This window comes from Lontra canadensis, unplaced genomic scaffold (genome assembly GCF_010015895.1).
Source record: "Lontra canadensis isolate GAN:19392208 unplaced genomic scaffold, GSC_riverotter_1.0 scaffold122, whole genome shotgun sequence".
NCBI lineage: Eukaryota > Metazoa > Chordata > Mammalia > Carnivora > Mustelidae > Lontra > Lontra canadensis.
This window is the reverse complement of record NW_022631116.1, coordinates 3,380,852-3,399,529: the sequence shown is the minus strand read 5'-3', so window position 1 is coordinate 3,399,529 and position 18,678 is coordinate 3,380,852. Positions and strand designations below refer to the sequence as shown.

Here is an 18,678-nt window from a genome sequence, read left to right as displayed (position 1 = left end):
GCACCAGGTGGGGACTGGAATTCAGATGGCCCAGCTCCAGAGCAACTTGATTATTCCAGAGATGTGAGCATTATGTGCTCCAGCTCGTTTTACTTCCCAGAAACTTTGGATTGATTATAGGGGGACAGGAGCTGTGGGTCAGCTACAATGAGCCACACGGGAGGAGAGAAAACTATAATCGTTACTGCTTTCATGTCTTACCGATCTCAGAAATTCCTTCATGGAAACCCGTTTTGGGGACATACACTGTTCAGGTTTTCCAGGTACAACAGACGTTGCAATTCTTATTAATTCTTGTTTCCTCTGTTGGGACGGTGTTCATTAACCCAGTAGCCGCTAACGCAGTCATTTTCTAGAACAAACCGCACAAGACTCCACACCCCTGACAACTAGCTTCTCGTTTCCTGCATTCTTAGGTTTTCTGCCTAACGTTTTTCTTGTGAGCTCACCTGCGCCCTCCTGGCCAATAGACCATGATAAATTCAACAAGAAATAAAAAAATGAACTCGGAGACATCTCCTGAGCTGCTGGACAGGGGCAGAGAGTTTGTCCAAAGGAAGAGGAAGGACTCCTGACCGGCTGAGAGGACTGCCACGGACCGAGTCACGGGGGGAGGGGACAGCAGAACGTCACAGACGTCCCATTATGACGCATGTGGAGACTTAGCTGTTATTGGTCGGATGGGCATAGGGCTGGGATAAAAGGCCAGGACTCTGCACAGACCCTGCACTGAGAGTGTGTGGGGGGAGAGGGGCGCTTTCTCCATCCCTGCTTTTCCCGGGCCTCTCCTCCCCACAACCTTCATTCCCACCCAGAACCCCCATCCCAGTCTCCCGGGTTTTCGGTATAGATTCTGGTCTCCCCCTCACTATCCACATCTACCTTCACTATCCCATGGCAGCTGAAAAAGGGGGAGGGGGATGGGAAGAAAGACACCAAGCTGAGCCCCATTGGGCTGCAGAGGGAAAAACCAAAATCTGGAGTCTTGTGGAGCAGTAACAAAGGGAAGGCCATCGCCGGAATGATCGATGTCGTGAGCTCACTGAGCCTTATCAATATGGGAAATCCCAGGGTTTTAAAATGTGAAACCTTGGAAGGAAACTCAAGAGCTCTAACGAACATATCAGAAGTTCAACATCTTGAAAAGAGAGTCCTGCTGGGTACTCATTTCCTGTAGGGTATTTTCTCCACCCCAGTGATGAACCTGAGTCCGCGATAATGGCTTTTTCATGAGACGGCAGCCAGGACAAAGCCTTTCCCCTCCTGGGATATTAATCATTCCCCAAGCAGGCACACTTAACGAGCTGCGTGTCCTTTGGATGGCCCTATCCATCCTCCTTGTGTTCTGGGACTCCCCTCTGATCAGGTAAGGCCTCTGAGTCTACAAAGACCACCACTGTTAGGATTGTCTCCCACCGTGCGTAAGTTCTGCCTGTTCTAGAACATCGTATTTGTGGAATCATACAGTATGTGTTGTGTTGGGTAAGGCTGCCTTCTCTTGACCACGCTGTTTGTTGTCTGTGTCAGGAGCCTGTCCTTTTTACTGCTGAGCCATATTCAATTCTTCTATTGCTGGAAATCTGCCTTGGATATGAATAAAGCTGCCTTGGATATCCTGGCACATGTCTTTTGGTGGAGTTGTCATAGCATTTGGAGGCCAGATACTTTTCATCATTTATGGGGAGTATAAGGACCCGTGGAAAACCTGACCCAGGGCCACATAACAAGGCTGGGAGCATCCAGGAAAGCAGTCTCTGACATCAGTGGTCCTCCTGGCACTGTTTGGACAGTTAGGGTTGTTGAACCTTTTTACCTCATCATCTCAGGTTCCCTATAACCATTTACAACCTTGAGATTAGCTCCCAAGCTTCTGGAGGTGGCAAAAGGGGACCGGTTTTCTTGTTTAACCTTTAGCCTGGGCTCAGGCTATGAGAAGGTGACAAAGAGGCAGTGAGATCAAATTTCTGATTCACAGCTGGGAGCCGAACATGGGCCTTCCCTTCCAGCATCATCCTGTGCCAGTAGGGATTGGCTCCATTCTGGGGCTCATTTTGGGCCTGACAGTCCATGAGTCCGACAACTACACCCTATTAATCAGTGATGGTTAAAGTGAAGACTGGGGGGTGGTGCCTGGGTGGCTCAATGGGTTGAGCCTCTGCCTTAGGCTCGGGTCGTGGTCTCGGGGTCCTGGGATCCAACCCTGCATCAGCCTCTCTGCTCGGTGGGGAACCTGCTTCCCCCTCTCTCCCTCTCTTTCTGCCTGCCTCTCTGCCTACTCGTGATATCTCTCTGTGTCAAATAAATAAAATCTTTTTTTAAAAAAGTGAAGACTGGGGTGTCCTTTCCCCTATCTTCTCTCTCCAGTCACTTGAGACCCCAGAGTCACCCCTCCATATAATTCCAGAGGTGACCCTGCACGTTTCCCTTGTCAACCTAAAATTATTAGGAGGCAATGATTAAGCAAGAACATTTATATGGGATTGAAGAATTGCTATTTGGGGTACACAGACAGGGGTCGCTAACCAAATAGAGTCCCATTAGAAAGCAAAGGTCAAGTTTTTAGAGCCAAAAGGGAACGCTTGCATATGTTGTTTGCAAAGAACTTTTGTGTTGGCGTAAGAAAGCTAATCTTTGATGAAGATAGTTGGTTCCTATGAAATCAGTATCCAGAGTCTCTTACTATAGGGAGTCACAGGTGGTCATGCTGAGTCCTTGGAATGTTTTCAGTCTGGCTCAGTTCCAAAGTTCATGGTTCCACTGGTGAGAGCATAAAGCCCATCCCGTTAATGGCCTCCAGCTTCATTTTAGAACCCCTGGACATTAGTCACGCCATTTCTCTTCACCTTTCAGTCCCAGGGCCCGACTCCCATGACAGTCAGTGTTTTAAAATGTACCCGAGATGTTGGTTTGATTCAGGAATGTCGAGGCCAGTGGATTGAAAGACGATCGCTCTGTGTGGGTGCCTGGGTGGCTCAGATGGTCAACTGTCTGCCCTCGGCTCAGGTTATGATCTCCAGGTCCTGGGATCGAGGCCCATGTTCGGCTCCCAGCTCAGCGGGGAGTCTGCATCTCCCTCTGCCCCTCCCCCTGCTTGTGCTCTCTTCAGCTCTCTCTCAAATGAATAAATAAACTCTAAAAAAAAATGATGATGACTGCTATTGAAAGACAGTGTAGTTACAGTCCTCAAGAGGAGGGGGCCATGCCACACAGGCCATATGGGGAGGCACTCAGGCCAGTCAGGAGGCAAAAGGAGCAAGGGAGAGAGCAAGGGACAGAAGCCTTTAGTTTTTGCTGGAAGGATTGGGTGAAATAGGGAATACAGGCTTGGGATTGGCTAGTTCCAATACCTGCAGCGGCTTTGGGGCGTGGGGACTGTCCCAGGTTGTCTGGTGCACGGACCTGGGGTGATGTAAGGCAGGGGGATAGTGTCCCACACTGCCCGAGCTTGGCAAAAGAGGTGCTGGGGTTTGCTTTGCAGATCAAAGGTGTGCTTAAAGGCCCATTATTTACTCTCTCTAGGAATTAGCGGACTCTGGCAGGGGCAGTCCCTTCCAGGTCCACAAGGCCACCAGGATGTCAAAGTATCATAAAATACAGAAAATTTAAGACACAATACTGTCAGGGAAGGGTCGGGATGCCTGGGCTGACACTACAGCCTTCTTGGGATATTCTCCCAGAGTTTTGCTCCATCCCACTAACTGTTGGACCCACATGACTCCTGGGACATACTCAAGAGCTGGGTTCCTGGGGTGTCTGGGTGGTTCAGTGGGTTAAAGCCTCTGCCTTCGGCTCAGGTCATGGTCCCGGGGTCCTGGGATCAAGCCCCACATCAGGCTCTCTGCTCAGCATGGAGCCTGCTTCCCCCTCTCTCTCTGCCTGCCTCTCTGCCCACTTGTGATCTCTGTCAAATAAAATCTTAAAAAAAAAAAAAAGAGCTGGGTTCCTGCCCCAGGGCAGTCCCTGGGGCTTCAGGGAGAAGAAATAGTGTGTGTGTGTGTGTGTGTGTGTGTGTGTGTGTGTCTATATGTACCAGTGTCTGTGTGTACTTTGTGTTTGCACCTTCTCAGCTAATTCCTGTTATTTATGTAGTATCTGCATGGTCCAATATTTGTGAGGCTCATTCAGACGCCAGCTGAATATTTCTAACTAGACCCAGGAGACTGGGGAGCCCTTTCCATCCTGGGTGTCCCTGCCCCGTCCCTCCTCCCCCTTGGGAATATGCAGAGACACTCTTAGGGTGAGGGAGACACAAAGCTGCTACTTTGGCAAGTCATGTTGCAGGGACCCCAGCAGGAAAAAAAAAATCCTTCCTGTGTGAACCACCCGAATGGGGCAGGGCACTGGGGAGCACAGCCAACAAGCCCATTAACTTCTAGCAGCGTCTCACGCAGATGCCCCTCGTCTTTCCTCTGCCTCCCCAGGACTTCAGTTCCAATGACCAGACACGTCAAAGAATTTCAAAGAGAATCTGCAGAGACCTGCCTGGAACTGTTTGCAGCTTTCCAGAAAACAGTCACTTGACTGGAGACTGATTTAGGGAATGGGTTGGAGGGTTTGGAAGAAAATTATGGCACTTTTTTTTTTTCCCCCCAGCAAAAGACAAATTTCTTAATGCCTTGATTAGTTAAAACCACAAACCCAAACAACTCCATACTGAAGAGAGCAAATCCCGGATGGGCTCCTCCCAGGCTGGGGCGCCACGCCTGATGCCCCCAGCAGGACTGGCCAGGGTGGGCGCCAGGACTCCACCCACCTAGGGCCCCGTGGAAGCTTTGGAATGGTTGTGGTTATTAAGCCTAGCAATGCATGGAGACAGGGTTCATTCCTTTGTCTGATTTCGGTCCTCTCAACAACCCAGAAAAATCTGCAAACTCGGATGATGACAGAAGCTTCCCCCTCCCCCCAGCAAATATGTGCACTCCAGAAATCTGAGCCAGTTGTGACGTCACACACCATCCATCCAAAATTTCCACTCTACAGATAGAGAACCTGTGGCACAAGGCATGGTCGTCCAAGATCCGACTATGGTTCAGGATTTGGGAACAGAAAAGTATGGTCGTGTATCGGATGTCCGCCCCCTGTTACAAATCCTGCACAAGCCCAGGGGCATAAAATCTTTCGTACCCTTAGAACTTTGTTTGGTGGCTTCCTTGCCTGGGCTCACCCAAGGGAAATGCAGGAAACTGCAGACTTCCCTGCCTGAGATTTGGGGCAACTCTATGCCAATGGGTCCCCAGTTCAGGGTCTGCAAGAACAGTATAGGACTTCTTTCTTCTGTGCCTGGAGTGCCCCCTGGTGGCTAGTTCGGTAAAAACCCACCTCTGAAGTCTTAACGTTAAGACATGACCTTGTCATGAAGAAGGTCCTACCCCACTCCTCTTTGGAAACTTTCCCTCCCTCATCAGCGCACACTTGGGGAAAGCACGTACCAGTAAAATGATCCATGAGGATGAACGTTTTTATTTGTCTTGTTTAGGATAGTGGTGTCCATACCTATCCCAGGGTCTGTTCCGGTGCATTATAGATAATGAATACAGAACAGCTGAATGAGTCACGAGCCCACTCTGCACATGAACTTCTCTCTTGTGACAAATTCTCGAGATTTTCAATCAACATTTATGAACGACTTTTTGTGTGCAATATTCCATATGAAGTCACAGAAACAAACAGACAAAAAAACCCCACCACACTGTTCTTGTCGAAGAGCGATCATTGACTGCTCAAGACAAGCCGTAAGTCTGTAACAGTGCAGCTAATGTGGCAGAGACAAGAGAAGGTGTAGGCAAAGGCACAGGGGACAGAGTGTCAACCATGCCACTAGGGGTGGCCTCCTTGGGGAGATGGTGTGTGAGCTGAGGCTGAAGGAGAAAGAGAATTTCAGAAGTGGAGGAGGGACGGATTCCAGGGAAAGACATGCGCGGCAATGCCTTCCTCAGTCTCCCTTCTTGTCCTTGCATTATTCCTCCTCGTTCCTCACTCTTGTGGGGGCTGAATCCTTGGATGCCTGACATTACGCCTCTCCTAGAGGTCTCAGTGGCTAGTCCTGCCTGCCTCCCCAGTCCTTCCCTCCCTGGCCACATCCATCTCTTGGAAGCTTCTCCCCACCCAGACACCCCCACACCCCAGCCCTGACCTGAGCACTGACTGGTGGTCAGAATCCCGCAGTGGCCAGCCCTGAAGATGGACTCAGGCAGCCAAGATGTTACTGGAACATCAGCAGGAGGGGGTACCCAAGGGAATGTAGCTCAGCCTGTGACCTGAGAAAGAAAAGTCATATAGGATTTAAGAACCACAGTAAACTTTGTTTATAGAAACTTGTTCTAGGGGCACCTGGGTGGCTCAGTGGGTTAAAGCCTCTGCCTTCAGCTCAGGTCATGATCCCAGGGTCCTGGGATCAAGCCCCGCATCGGGCTCTCTGCTCAGCAGGGAGGCTGCTTCCTCTCTCTCTGCCTGCCTCTCTGCCTACTTGTGATCTGTCAAATAAATAAATAAAATCTTAAAAAAAAATAAAGAGACCGTTCATGTGCATACACAATTCAGTGGTTTTAAATATTTCTGGAGTGACGCGACCATCACCAGAATCAATTCTAGAACATTTTCTTCATCTCAAACAGAAACCCCACAAACTTAAGCTACTGCCCCTGAATTTCCCACCTCCACTGCTGCCCTGGGCCTCAAAAATCTGTCTGTTTCTGTATGTTTGCCTGTTCTGGCAGTCCTTTGTGAAATCTTCATCTTGGACTTCTAGGCTCCAAAACTGTGAGAAAATAAATTTCTGATAAGCCACCCAATCTGTCGTACTTTGTTATGGTGGCCTTAGAAAACATAATGCGATCATTATTATTTATTTCTTTTATTGGAAATGCTGCAGGAGTTCTGATATTTGTGTGGGTAACTACGCCAACTAGTCACCAGGAGTTAGCAATGGGCAAAAGTTTAGCCTGTCTGAAAATAACCCAGACCTTCTCATCAGCTGGCTTCCTCCTACAAGGATATTGATAGGAAGACAGTACAAACTGGAAAGATTCTTGTAGTTCACAGCACTGACTGCATATTGGAATCATTTCAGAAATTCTTTTTTCTTTTTCTTTTTTTTTTTTTTTATTAAAGATTTTATTTAGGGCGCCTGGGTGGCTCAGCGTGTTAAGCCTCTGCCTTCGGCTCAGGTCATGATCTCAGGGTCCTGGGATTGAGCCCCGCATCGGGCTCTCTGCTCGGCAGGGAGCCTGCTTCCTTTTCTCTCTCTCTCTGCCTGCCTCTCTGCCTGCTTGTGATCTCTGTCAAATTAATAAATAAAATCTTAAAAAAAAAAAAAAACACCTTTTTGCGCCGAAGACGTCTCAAGAATTCTTTCTTGGCCATTGGCTGCAAACCCCAATATTTTTCTATATCACATGTAGCCCCTACTCCTTAAGCCACAGTTGCCATCCAGTTTCTTTGGTGAGCATTAGTAAGCATGGCTTTGGGGGTTAGGAAAAGCTCCAGGGACCAGTTCAAGGAACAGCATCACATGAGGCAAAGACAAACTGAGAAAGTCACATTTATTGTCACGTTGGGACTAGTAATCAGGACCCTTGACTCTTAATAGCCGTGCTCATAGCTGATACCCTAGTAGACCTAAAAATTTCTGCTTCTGGAATTCCATTTCTCCAATGTAAAGGGTATCCACCATGTCCCAGTCTCCTCTGGTCCTGAAAGTGACCAAAAGTGACAACCTAATTAAACCGCTGAAAGATATTCAAGCTCCGGGGGCACCTGGCTTGTTCAGTCCATAGAGCATGTGATCCTTGATCTCAGGGTAATGAGTTCAAGCCCCACGTTGGTCATAGAGCTTAAAAAAAAAAAAGAAAAAGAAAAAAAAATTCAAGTCCTGACTTGTCAGGCAAGGGTCCTTGGGGTCAACAGAACCACCTCAGCAAAACTAAAGCCTAGCAGGTCACAGAAGCTTTAAAGGAGGGAGGGGCAGGGAGGGAAGAAGCAGCAACTGTTTCCACTCCTAATCCCTTTGGATTTTCACATTTTAAGGGAGGGTTTCTTTCATAACGAAGGTTTTGAGGCACAAAGAATGGAAACCTAGGATCAAAGCAAATTATCATGATAATCAAAATGCCTACCAGAAAAAAAAAAAATCGAAGTGCCTAAGGTTCACACACTCCCCAAATCTGCTGTCTTTTTTTTTTTTTTTTGGCCTCTATGCAGTGACCAGATTCAACTTCCATCTCCCCGCCTGCCCACACCCCCCACCCCCGCCCACCCCGCTGGTTTAGGAGGGTCCTTTCACATCAGGTCATCAGGAGGCTAGGGCTCTGGATTATGCCACACTGCGTCCCAGTGAGTATTTCTGATGAAATTCTAAATGTTCCAGCAGTTCCAAGGGTGTTTGTCCTTTTGAAGAGGGGAGAAGTAAGCAGACAGCTTCCCGCTGTGAGCCTTTGGCCACCACACCTTGCTGCCATCCGCCTTCTGTCATTGTCTTCTGATGCAGGGGGTGGGGTCCTCCCACGGGCTGTCTTTGTTCTGAGCTCTCTCCACGGGGTGGCAGAGCGGCTGCCAGGGCTCCATCACAGCCTCACCGCTCCCCCCCATCCCCCTCCAGTTCACCTTCCTCCCCAAAGCCATGCTTCCTCCTCTCACCAGAGTTCCTCCCAAAATACCTTCTTGGCTCTCCTCCCAGTCTCCCCCTATGCTTCCCAAGAAGCCAGCCTGCCCCAGAGCTGCATGATAGAAAAACGCACTCCACAGAGCACCACCACCCTTCTCGGGCCTCTGTTTTCAAGTCGCTATTGGAATGTGCTGGAAAAGGAATGTGTCTGTCAGAAAGATCTAGGACATCTTTGATGGGCTTTGGGGAGTTGGAACATTTTCAGTCCTTAGGAAACAAAGCCAAGGAAAAACTTTTTCTAAGCGATAGCTCAATTGCCTGGGTCTAAGCAGAGACTGAGAAGCCAAAGTTAACATTTTTCTCAGTGGTCGGGCAGCCCTTGGCATAACACTGGCAGCCTTCCTTCTCCACAGCAGTTCCTTCTGGACTTCTCCCTTCCACACCTCTTTATTCAAGAGTCCCTGATGTTCCCTCATACAGGCACGCATTCACCAAAGCCAGCTTCCCTGCCTCGCTCCCTTGGAAATCCACACTGGGCTTGGACCATGGAGCCATCAAGATGGCGCCCATCGCTTCCTTATTACACAGTGTTGATGAGAACAGCCTTGAAGATACAGCTGTGCATTCATTCTTCACTGTTTGGTACTGTAAGGGCCTCTTCAGCCAGAGCAGCCCCACCAGGGTTGAACCGCCATTTTGTTGTAAAACTTAAATTGACCTTGCACCCCCCACCCCACAGGGGAACTTACTTAAAAGCAAGTCCGGGAAACCAGTCCCAGGTAACAAAGTCCAAATACAAGGGTGGGTCAGGCCAGGTGGAGGTATTTAATCAGTGGGGGCGCAGACTGCCTCCTAGCTACCAAGGAGTATGGGCCCCGCCCTTTGGGCACCTTTTGGGCGCCAATTCTGAGCTAGGTGATAGGCTGGTTCAAATGTCTACTAGGGTAAATTCTAATTCAAATGGTCACCTAGCATCACTGGAGTTTCCTGTGTGTGTTAAAATCTCATTGGCCACCTGTGTGTGGCCAGGCCCAACCACATGGCCTTTGCTCTATAAAAGTTAGTCTGGAAAGCAGGGAGGGGTTGTCCTCTCTGTAGGGGCGGCCCCGACCGGTCTGTTTGGCGGTCAGTCTGATTCCTTTTTTTTTTTTTTTTTTAAAGATTTTATTTATTTATTTGACAGACAGAGATCACAAGGAGACAGAGAGGCAGGCAGAGAGAGAGAGAGGGAAGCAGGCTCCCTGCTGAGCAGAGAGCCCGATGCGGGACTCGATCCCAGGACCCTGAGATCATGACCTGAGCCGAAGGCAGCGGCTTAACCCACTGAGCCACCCAGGCGCCCGGTCAGTCTGATTCCTGATGCTTGCAGCGAAATAAAGCTGTGCTTGACCTTCGCTTTCTATCAGTCCCACTCTTTTAATCACGGACCCATTATTGGGGTACCCAATTTTTGGGGGACCCAACAGGTACATATTCTCTGCAAGAGAAAATGCCTGGACAGAAGGATTTTTAAAAACATTTGCCACATCACAGTCCACACAGTGTTACCAATCCACACATTCTTTTCCAGTGTTGCATGAAATCTCATAGATCTTCGTTTTCCCCACACCCTCACCAATGCTGGCACTACCTTTTTTCTTTTGGTATTTAACTGGACATTGACTGTCACGTAGTTTTGAACTTTTGTGTATTTTACGGGGGATTTTTTTGTTTCCATTTTTTCTTGTTTTTGTGTGTGTGTGTTTTTGTTGTTGTTGGTGGTGGTGGTGTTTTGAAGATTATTTATTTGACAGATCACAAGTAGGCAGAGAGGCAGGCAGAGAGAGAAGGGGAAGCAGGCTCCCTGCTGAGCAGAGAGCCAGATGCAGGGCTCAATCCTAGGACCCTGAGATCATGACCTGAGCCGAAGGCGGAGGCTCAACGCACTGAGCCACCCAGGCGCCCCTGTGTTTGTTTTTAATAAGAGTTTAGTTCTAAAATAAAGAAGCAGTGTTTTGTGGTGTCTGGGCAGTCCCAGAATTTCAGTGAGCCTTGGGCTGGGATGAGGGAGAGACCAGTGAGGCCCTCTGCTGGGGGCAAAATGCAAGGAGTGTGGGTGGCACCAAAAAACTCGGTAGTCAAGATAAAAAAAATAAATAAATAAGAGGCTTTAGCTCCTCCCATGGGCATGACTGCCTCCTTCCCTTCACTTTGGTAAGGCCCTGACAAGCAAGAGTCTTTTTTTTTTTTTTTTAATCTATTTGAGCGAGAGTGAGCAAGAGAGAGCACAAGCCAGGGAGAGAATCAGACTCCCCACTGAGCAGGGAGCCTGGAAGGTTGGTCAGTGGTGGGCCTCCATCCCAGGACTCTGGGATCATGACCCGAGCAGAAGCAGATTCTTAACTGACTGAGCCCCCCCAGGTACCCAAATCTTACTTTTAAAAAGGACCCTATAACCCTACCTGCACAAATCTCTTTAATCCCTTCACCTGATGATATTACCACACTGTAGTTTAAAATAAAAACTAGCTTTTGGTTCCACATCTGGGGAGAAGGGCCAGGACATGACAGGTATATCTAAAAATCTGTGCAGGGCTTTCAAGAGTGTCTCTGGTCTTTCCTTGGGTGTGAAGCATCCCTTCCAGTAGATTCTGCACTCTTGACCTCTGTGGGAAAGGCACTGGCTGTTCCTCACAGTGACTTTGCTATGTGGCCAGGGCAGGAGGTCCTCAAGAGGGAGCAGGGAAGGAAGTTCATCATCACCGGGAAAGAGAATCCAAACCTCAGAGTTCTGGCATTTCGGTCACTTCTTAGATCTCTGAGAAACATTTCTGTCACTCCCTACCTCGCCACACCTTCCCCTAATCAGGGTCCAATTCACCTCAGGCCATTAAGAGCAGTAAGTAAGGGACTCTTGGCTGGATACTTGTAGAGGCGATCAGTAATCTTAGGCTAGCTGACTCTCCCCCTGTTGAAGACAGGGATAGAACCTTCTGGTCTCTGCTTCTCTGACAGCCTTCCAGCAGCTGTCTCAGGACTCACAGTTAACCCCAAAGCCTGCTATTCTCACACTTGGCCATAAACACAAAATTTGACAAGATTCCTACCCAAGATTCATAGAAGCTCTGGTGGCCTTAGGTGTCCCGAAGTAATCAGGATGGTGAGAGAGCCCTTCACCCCCCACCGGCTTCACTGAGAGCCCCAGACACACTCACTCTTTCCCTCCTGCGAAGAGTGAGGCCCATTCTGGATCGTTCCTTCCCTGAAGAACATCAGGCCCTTGTGGGGAATTGTATTTATTAAAGTAATTGTTGCTTCATGTTCTTAGATCAGGATAGTGCTCTAAAGTATTAATGGCTTAAAAAAAAATTCAAAAGCTTATTTACTCACTTATTTAATAATTTTTTCTTATTTAATAAAAAAAGGAAAAAGTACTGTCCAAAAGGAGGGACTTCAGACTCCCACGAGGTGGACAATGAGCCGCTTAAAATCATGCTAGGAAAAAATATTAACTAAATTATGTGCACAGTATTATGACAAGCGAGGTCAATGACAAATGGTTGTGTCCAATACGACCGCATCTCAAAAACGAATTGGAAGCCACCAGAAAGGAGGGGGCGGGGTGGTAATGTTCACTTTCTTGATCTGGGTGCCGGACACACGCGGTTTTACACTTCGTGAACGTGTAAGGATCCTTTTCCCTATGGGTGCCATCCCTCAATTCAAAGATCAAAACTTACTTGGGATTAGACCCGGCCCGTAAAACTGCAAAAATAAACATCGCGCACGATCACGTATGAGCAGGCGACCTCCGCCGGGTTAGGTTTTCAAGGACTCTGTCTTCCCGATATTGCGGTGACCCTCATCAAAGAAAAGGTTTCCTTTTACGCTTTGCAGAGAATGAAAGAGCGGCGTCTTCCCAGCCTGGGGAACGATGACCCCCGGCGCCGGCTCGAGGCGGGGGAGGGGGGGCGCCCGCCCGCTTCTCCTTCCCCGCCCGACCCGCCCCGCGGTCTCTCCGGCCCTGAGCCGCGGCGGCTGCAGCTCCTGTGTGCGGAGCGGGCGGCGGGCTGGGCGAGCCGGGCCCCGCCGCCACCCGGGCTCCGGAGGGGCGGGGCGGGGCGGGGCGGGGCGGGCTGGGCTGGGCTGCCGCTGGGAGATCCGGCTCCGCGGCCCCAGCGCAAAAGCTTCCCGGAAGCCGAGGAGTGGGGCCGCTCGCGCCCCTCCCCTTCGGTGTGACCCCAGCGCCGGGCCGGGCGGGTGGTGGGGGAGGGACCGCGCCTCTCAGCCTAGGTGTCTCGAGCCGCGGGACCGTGCCGGCGTAGCGAGGTCTTGAGCGACGCGGAGTCGTCTGCTCGCTGTGACCTCGTGGCGCAATGGTAGCGCGTCTGACTCCAGATCAGAAGGTTGCGTGTTCAAGTCACGTCGGGGTCATGGGTCCTTTTTTCCTCCTCCGCAGCTCAGGGGGCTGGGAGAAGCCGCGTGGGAGACATTTGGCATCAGACGACTGTTGTTGTACTTGCAGCCGGCAGAAAACCCCGCTCTTTTTGCCTTGCATCGCGAGTCCGGGGTTTACGCAGGCGACTGCGAGAGGCAGACGTTGCTTCTGGCGACCGGTAGGAGGTGTCGCGCCCAGCTGCGCTCTGATTGCGGCCCTGCCCACGCCGCCCAGCCATCCACACTGGCCCCTGGGGCTACCGGCCCTCACCCTTCTCCCTGCTCCCCTCCCCCAAGGCACTTGGGCACCTCGGAACACCACCTGCTGGAAGGTTGAATGCGCCACCAGAAGGGTCTCTCGTCCAGGAAGGGGCCCCTCTGTCTCAAGAAAGACTGGGTGCCTTCTGCAGGTGTCTTCTTGCTCGCCCTGACCATCTTTTTTTTCTCTCCCCCTCCAATGTTCCCTCTCACCTGGATTGTTAACACCACTTGCAGAATCTCTGTGAATTTAACCACAGCCTTAATTCCAGGATACGCCCCTCAATATTGTTTGCTAGTAATTACCACCACCACCACCCCCCCAAATCCAGAAAGTGCTACCTGTCTACCAGTAGAGGGATGTCTGGGGGGAAAAAAGCAAGTTGCATAAAAATGTCAACACATACTGTATCTATTAATGCTACATATTTACTATAAATCCATATTAAAATATGGATGGGAATTTTTTGCACCAATTCTGGGAGAGTGGTTACCTCTGGGGAATGAGGAAGAAGAAGGGATGGAGGCAGAGTCTCTTTTTTTTTTTTTTTCTTTAAATAACCACCTCCAAAATGTTAACATTAATTAAATCTGATTTGAGGGTACATAGAATCTAATATGAAACCTGGGTTTTGGGTCAGAATTCACTCTACCTGCATAGTCCCAAAACCTCTAAGTCAAAAAATTATTTTATAATTTCGTAGGTCAGTAGGACCCACAGCATGCTGGTAGGAGCTGGGGTACATTCTCTCTGAAAGAAATACACCCTCAAAACAGGCCTTCTAGTTTTAAAGGACCAGTCAAAATACACTCATAAAAAGAGGGCTAAGAAATTAACAGAGGGCACCTGGGTGGCTCAGTGGGTTAAGCCTCTGCCTTCGGCTTGTATCATGATCTCAGGGTCCTGGGATTAAGCCCCACATTGGGCTCTCTGCTCCCCTCAGGGAGCCTGCTTCCCCCTCTCTCTCTGTTTGCCTGTCTGCCTACTTGTGATCTCTCTCTCTCTCTCTGTTAAATAAATAAATAAACTCTTTAAAAAAAAAAAGACATTAACAAAAAGGGACAGTAAGAATGATTCGGTATGTTTTAAAATAACAAAAGAGAAAATTCTAGAAATGAACAGTTTAATATTTGATATTAGAAACACAGAGGTATATTATTCAGCAGATTAGACAGAGTGGAAAAAAATAATTAATGAAATAAAATTTTTGTGCAGTTCAAAATGTGTTTGTAAATCTTGGCATTCCCTCCAAAAGGTGATGCCTAGTTCTCGTCCCCTTGAGTATGGGCTGAACTTGATGCCCTTCCTCTAACAAACGGAGAAAGGATAAGTATGGTGTGTGACTTGGACACTTAGTCAGAAAAGAACTGTGGATTCCTGCTTCTCTCTTGGATGACTGCAGCCCCAGCCAACATTTTTTTTTTTTAAGATTTTATTTATTTATTTGACAGAGAGAGATCACAAGTAGACAGAGAGGCAGGCAGAGAAAGAGAGAGGGAAGCAGGCCCCCTGCTGAGCAGAGAGCCCGATGCGGGACTCAATCCCAGGACCCTGAAATCATGACCTGAGCCGAAGGCAGCGGCTTAACCCGCTGAGCCACCCAGGCGCCCCGCAGCCAACATTTTTATTTGAACTTCATATGAGGCCCTAAGACACACCTTGAATTTCTGACCCTCAATAACTGTGTGAGATAATCACTGTTAAGATGCAAAGGTTTGGGGTTAATTTCCCATGTAGCAATAGATAACTAATACAAAGGTAGAATTAAAGGAGCTACACCAAAAGCAAATAAAAAGGCAAAGAGATACAAAATATGGCGGGGGGAGGGGGGATGAAGACAATGAAAATGTCTAATCTCAGCCTAAATGGAGTTTCCAAGGGTTAAAAGAGACCGTAGGGGAGAGGTAGTATTTGGAGAAATGGTACAAACTTTTTAGAATTAATGGGGAGACGTGAGTCCTCCCTCACAAGAAGCACTTTATTTCCTAAGTATGATAAGGAAAGAGACACCCATACCATGAGGAAACTGCCCAATATAGAGAACAAAGATTTTTAAAACAACCAGGGGATTTACAAAAAAAAGGCAATTATCTACAGAAAAATAAGAGTTGGACTGAAGATGAATTTTTTTTATAAAAGATTTTATTTATTTATTTGGCAGACAGAGATCACAAGTAGGCAGAGAGGCAGGCAGAGAGAGAGAGGAGGAAGCCGGCTCCCTGCTGAGCAGACAGCCCAATGCAGGGCTCTATCCCAGGACCCTGAGATCATGACCTGAGCCGAAGGCAGAGGCTTTAACCCACTGAGCCACCCAGGCGCCCCTGACGATGAATTTTGAGCAGCAACAATGAAAGCCAGAAGCACACTATTAATTCAAAACCACTGGGTAGCCTGGGTGGCCCAGTTGGTCGAGCCTGGGAATTTTGGCTTCAGCTCAGGTTATGATCTCAGGGTGCTGAGACTGAGTCCCATGTCCGGCTAGCACTCAGCACGGTGTCCGCTTGGGTCTTTCTCTCTCTCTCTCTCCCTCTGCCTCTCCCCCAACAACATAAATAAATAAATAAATCTTTAATTCCAAAGCACCAAAAGAAAACAATTGCCAACCTAGAATTATATGTTTGGGAAGTTATCTTTCAAGAACAGAGATATTTTTGAGTGCCTGGATGGCTCAGTCAGTCGAGCATCTGCCTTCAGCTCAGGTCATGATCCTGGGGGCCCCGAGATCGAGGCTCATGTCTGTTCCCACTACATGGGGAGTCACCTTCTCCCTCTGCCCTTCCCTCTGCTCGTGCTCCCTCTCCCTCTCTCTCAAATAAATAAGTGTAATCTTAAAAAAAAAAAAAAAAAGAATAGAGATATTTTTGGGTACCTGGCTGGCTCAGTTGGTAGAGCATGCAACTCTTGACCTTGGGGTTGTAAGTTCGAGCCCCACATCTGGTGTTGAGATTACTTAAAAATAAAATCTTAAAAAAAAAATAGAGATATTTTCAAACAAATGGAACCACCAGCATCTCTCTCTGAAGGACTCTCTGGAAAGCATACTTCAGGGAGAAGGAAAACCCTCCCAGACAGAAGGTCTAAAAGGCAAGAAGGACCCAGTGAGGGGCACCTGGGTGGCTCAGTGGGTTGGGGCCTCTGCCTTCGGCTCATGTCATGATCTCAGGGTCCTGGGATAGAGCCCTGCATCGGGCTCTCTGCTCAGCAGGGGGCCTGCTTCCTCCTCTCTCTCTGCCTACTTGTGATCTCTGTCAAATAAATAAATAAAATATTAACAAAAAGAAGAAGAAGAAGAAGAAGAAGAAGAAGAAGAAGAAGAAGAAGGACCCAGTGAGTAAAGGAAATGGTAAACATGTGGATTAGCTAACAAATCTCGACCATACAGAAACAAACAAACAAACAAACAATCACAAATGTGTGGATTTGCAAAACAGAACTGCAGTACTGGATAAGAATAACATGGAAGCCAGAGTCAACATACTCTGGGAGTAAAGCCTTTTAAAGTGATTGTATTTTTTGAAAGGAGGGATATTTATGAACCAGAAGACCCATTAAGTATATTAAAATGTAGGATAATCACTAACAGTGTAGAGGTAAGTGGTTGAGTATGAAGACAAAAACATCAGCTAAAGATATTAAGGTTTAAATAACAGATTAATGAAGTTGGTCAAATGCACATAGGTAGAACTCGGCACACAGCAATTACATAACAGCATTCTTGAGTCCGCATGGAGCATTGTACATAAATGTGAGCATTTTCTAGACCATGAAGGAAATCTCCACAAACTCCAAAGAACAGGTATCATTCAGGTCACTTTCTCTGACCCAATTACCACTAATTTAGAAACCAGCAAGGAAAGGCATGCTAAAATTAGGAAGTGTAAAAGCACTTATAAATTACTTCATGGATCAAAGACAAAAGCCAGACACTTAGACAAAAGAAGAAAATTTGGGTTATGGACATGGCAAAGGAGGAGCTAAAATGATCACTGTTTGCAGATGATTCAATCACATAACTGGAAAACCTGAAGGACTGGGCTGAAAAATTACTAGAAACAAAAAGAGAAGTCAGTAAGATAGGTACAAAATTAAACGTACAGAAACCAATAGTTTTTAGAAAATCAACCAACAACTGATTAGGAATAAGGCGAAAGGGGGCAGACATAGGAACAAAGCATTTCACATTCATTTTATATGTTGTTTAGATTTTTTTTTTTTAAGATTTTTTAAAAATTTATTTGACAGGCAGATCACAAGTAGGCAGAGAGGCAGGCAGAGAGAGACAGGAGGAGGAGCAGGCTCCCTGCTGAGCAGAGAGCCCGATGCGGGGCTCGATCCCAGGCCCCTGAGATCATGACCTGAGCCGCAGGCAGAGGCTTTAACCACAGAGCCACCCAGGCACCCCTGTTGTTTAGATTTTTAAATATATGAATATATGAATATGTTATGGATAGATGAATATATTATGATTATATTACCTTGTCAAACAAAAAAGTTATGAACATCAGTGAGCGTTGTACTCCTTGAGGATACAGACAGACCTTATAAGGGACATTGGTGCATGGATAGTTTTTAAGGGCAGGGTGTCAGGCAGGCATACTGAGGGACCTGGGACAGCTAAAAGGTCAGGAAGAGAGCAGGTTCCTAGAACAAAATCTCTGACCTCAACATCTAAGAGCTCGGGGATGCGATGTCCCTGGTGGTGGCTTATGTGGCAGTGAATGGAGTAAACAGGGGCTCCCTTGCAGGCCCCCTATGACCACATGTGTGAATTCTGTATGTCACCTGTGTGACCCACTTGTCCTAATGTGACTTCTCTTGTGGGTGCCCCAGTTATTATGTCCCATTCATAGCCCATATGTGTGTCTGACCCAGTGTGTGACCTTCCCATGTGTCTCCTCTGTTGACCCCATTCATGCGACCCTTGCCCTCTAGCTTCCAACTGAGTTAGGCTGATGCGGCGTACCAACTGGGGGAGGAAAGGAAGAAGCATGGACAGAATGAAGACCAACGAAACACGAAAGCAGGGCCACATGCTCTGAGCTTGCTGTAGAACGGAGTCCGAGACCAGCACCTGTGTTTCAGCGGAGACCCAGAGGCGGGCAGGGGGTGGGAGGAGGGCTTTACAAGTGGCTTGGGGAAGCTGGAAACAGGCTGTGTGATTGCTCACAGGTGCACTTTGCTTTTCTCTGGCTGCTCCTAAGTCGGAGGCAGGGACAAAATTCAGGGCAGCTGTGAGTGGTTAATCAAGTCCTGCCATTTGGGGCTGATTGTTCTAGAAGTCATTGCTTGGCTTTCTGGATTGCTGTTGGAGATAGCAGTCTGACTTCCTACAAGTCCCACTTACAGCCAGTTGCCTTCCTGGGCTGGTTACCGTCCTGAGTAGTAGATGGTGTGTTGGAGC

General features: G+C 48.1%; 1 non-coding gene across 1 annotated transcript; it reads left to right on the top strand.

Moving 5' to 3' along the window:
• The first annotated feature begins 12,943 nt into the window (after positions 1-12,943).
• Positions 12,944-13,015, top strand: TRNAW-CCA. The gene has a single exon. It is a non-coding gene; the product is annotated as a tRNA-Trp (tRNA).
• The last annotated feature ends 5,663 nt before the right edge of the window (positions 13,016-18,678 follow it).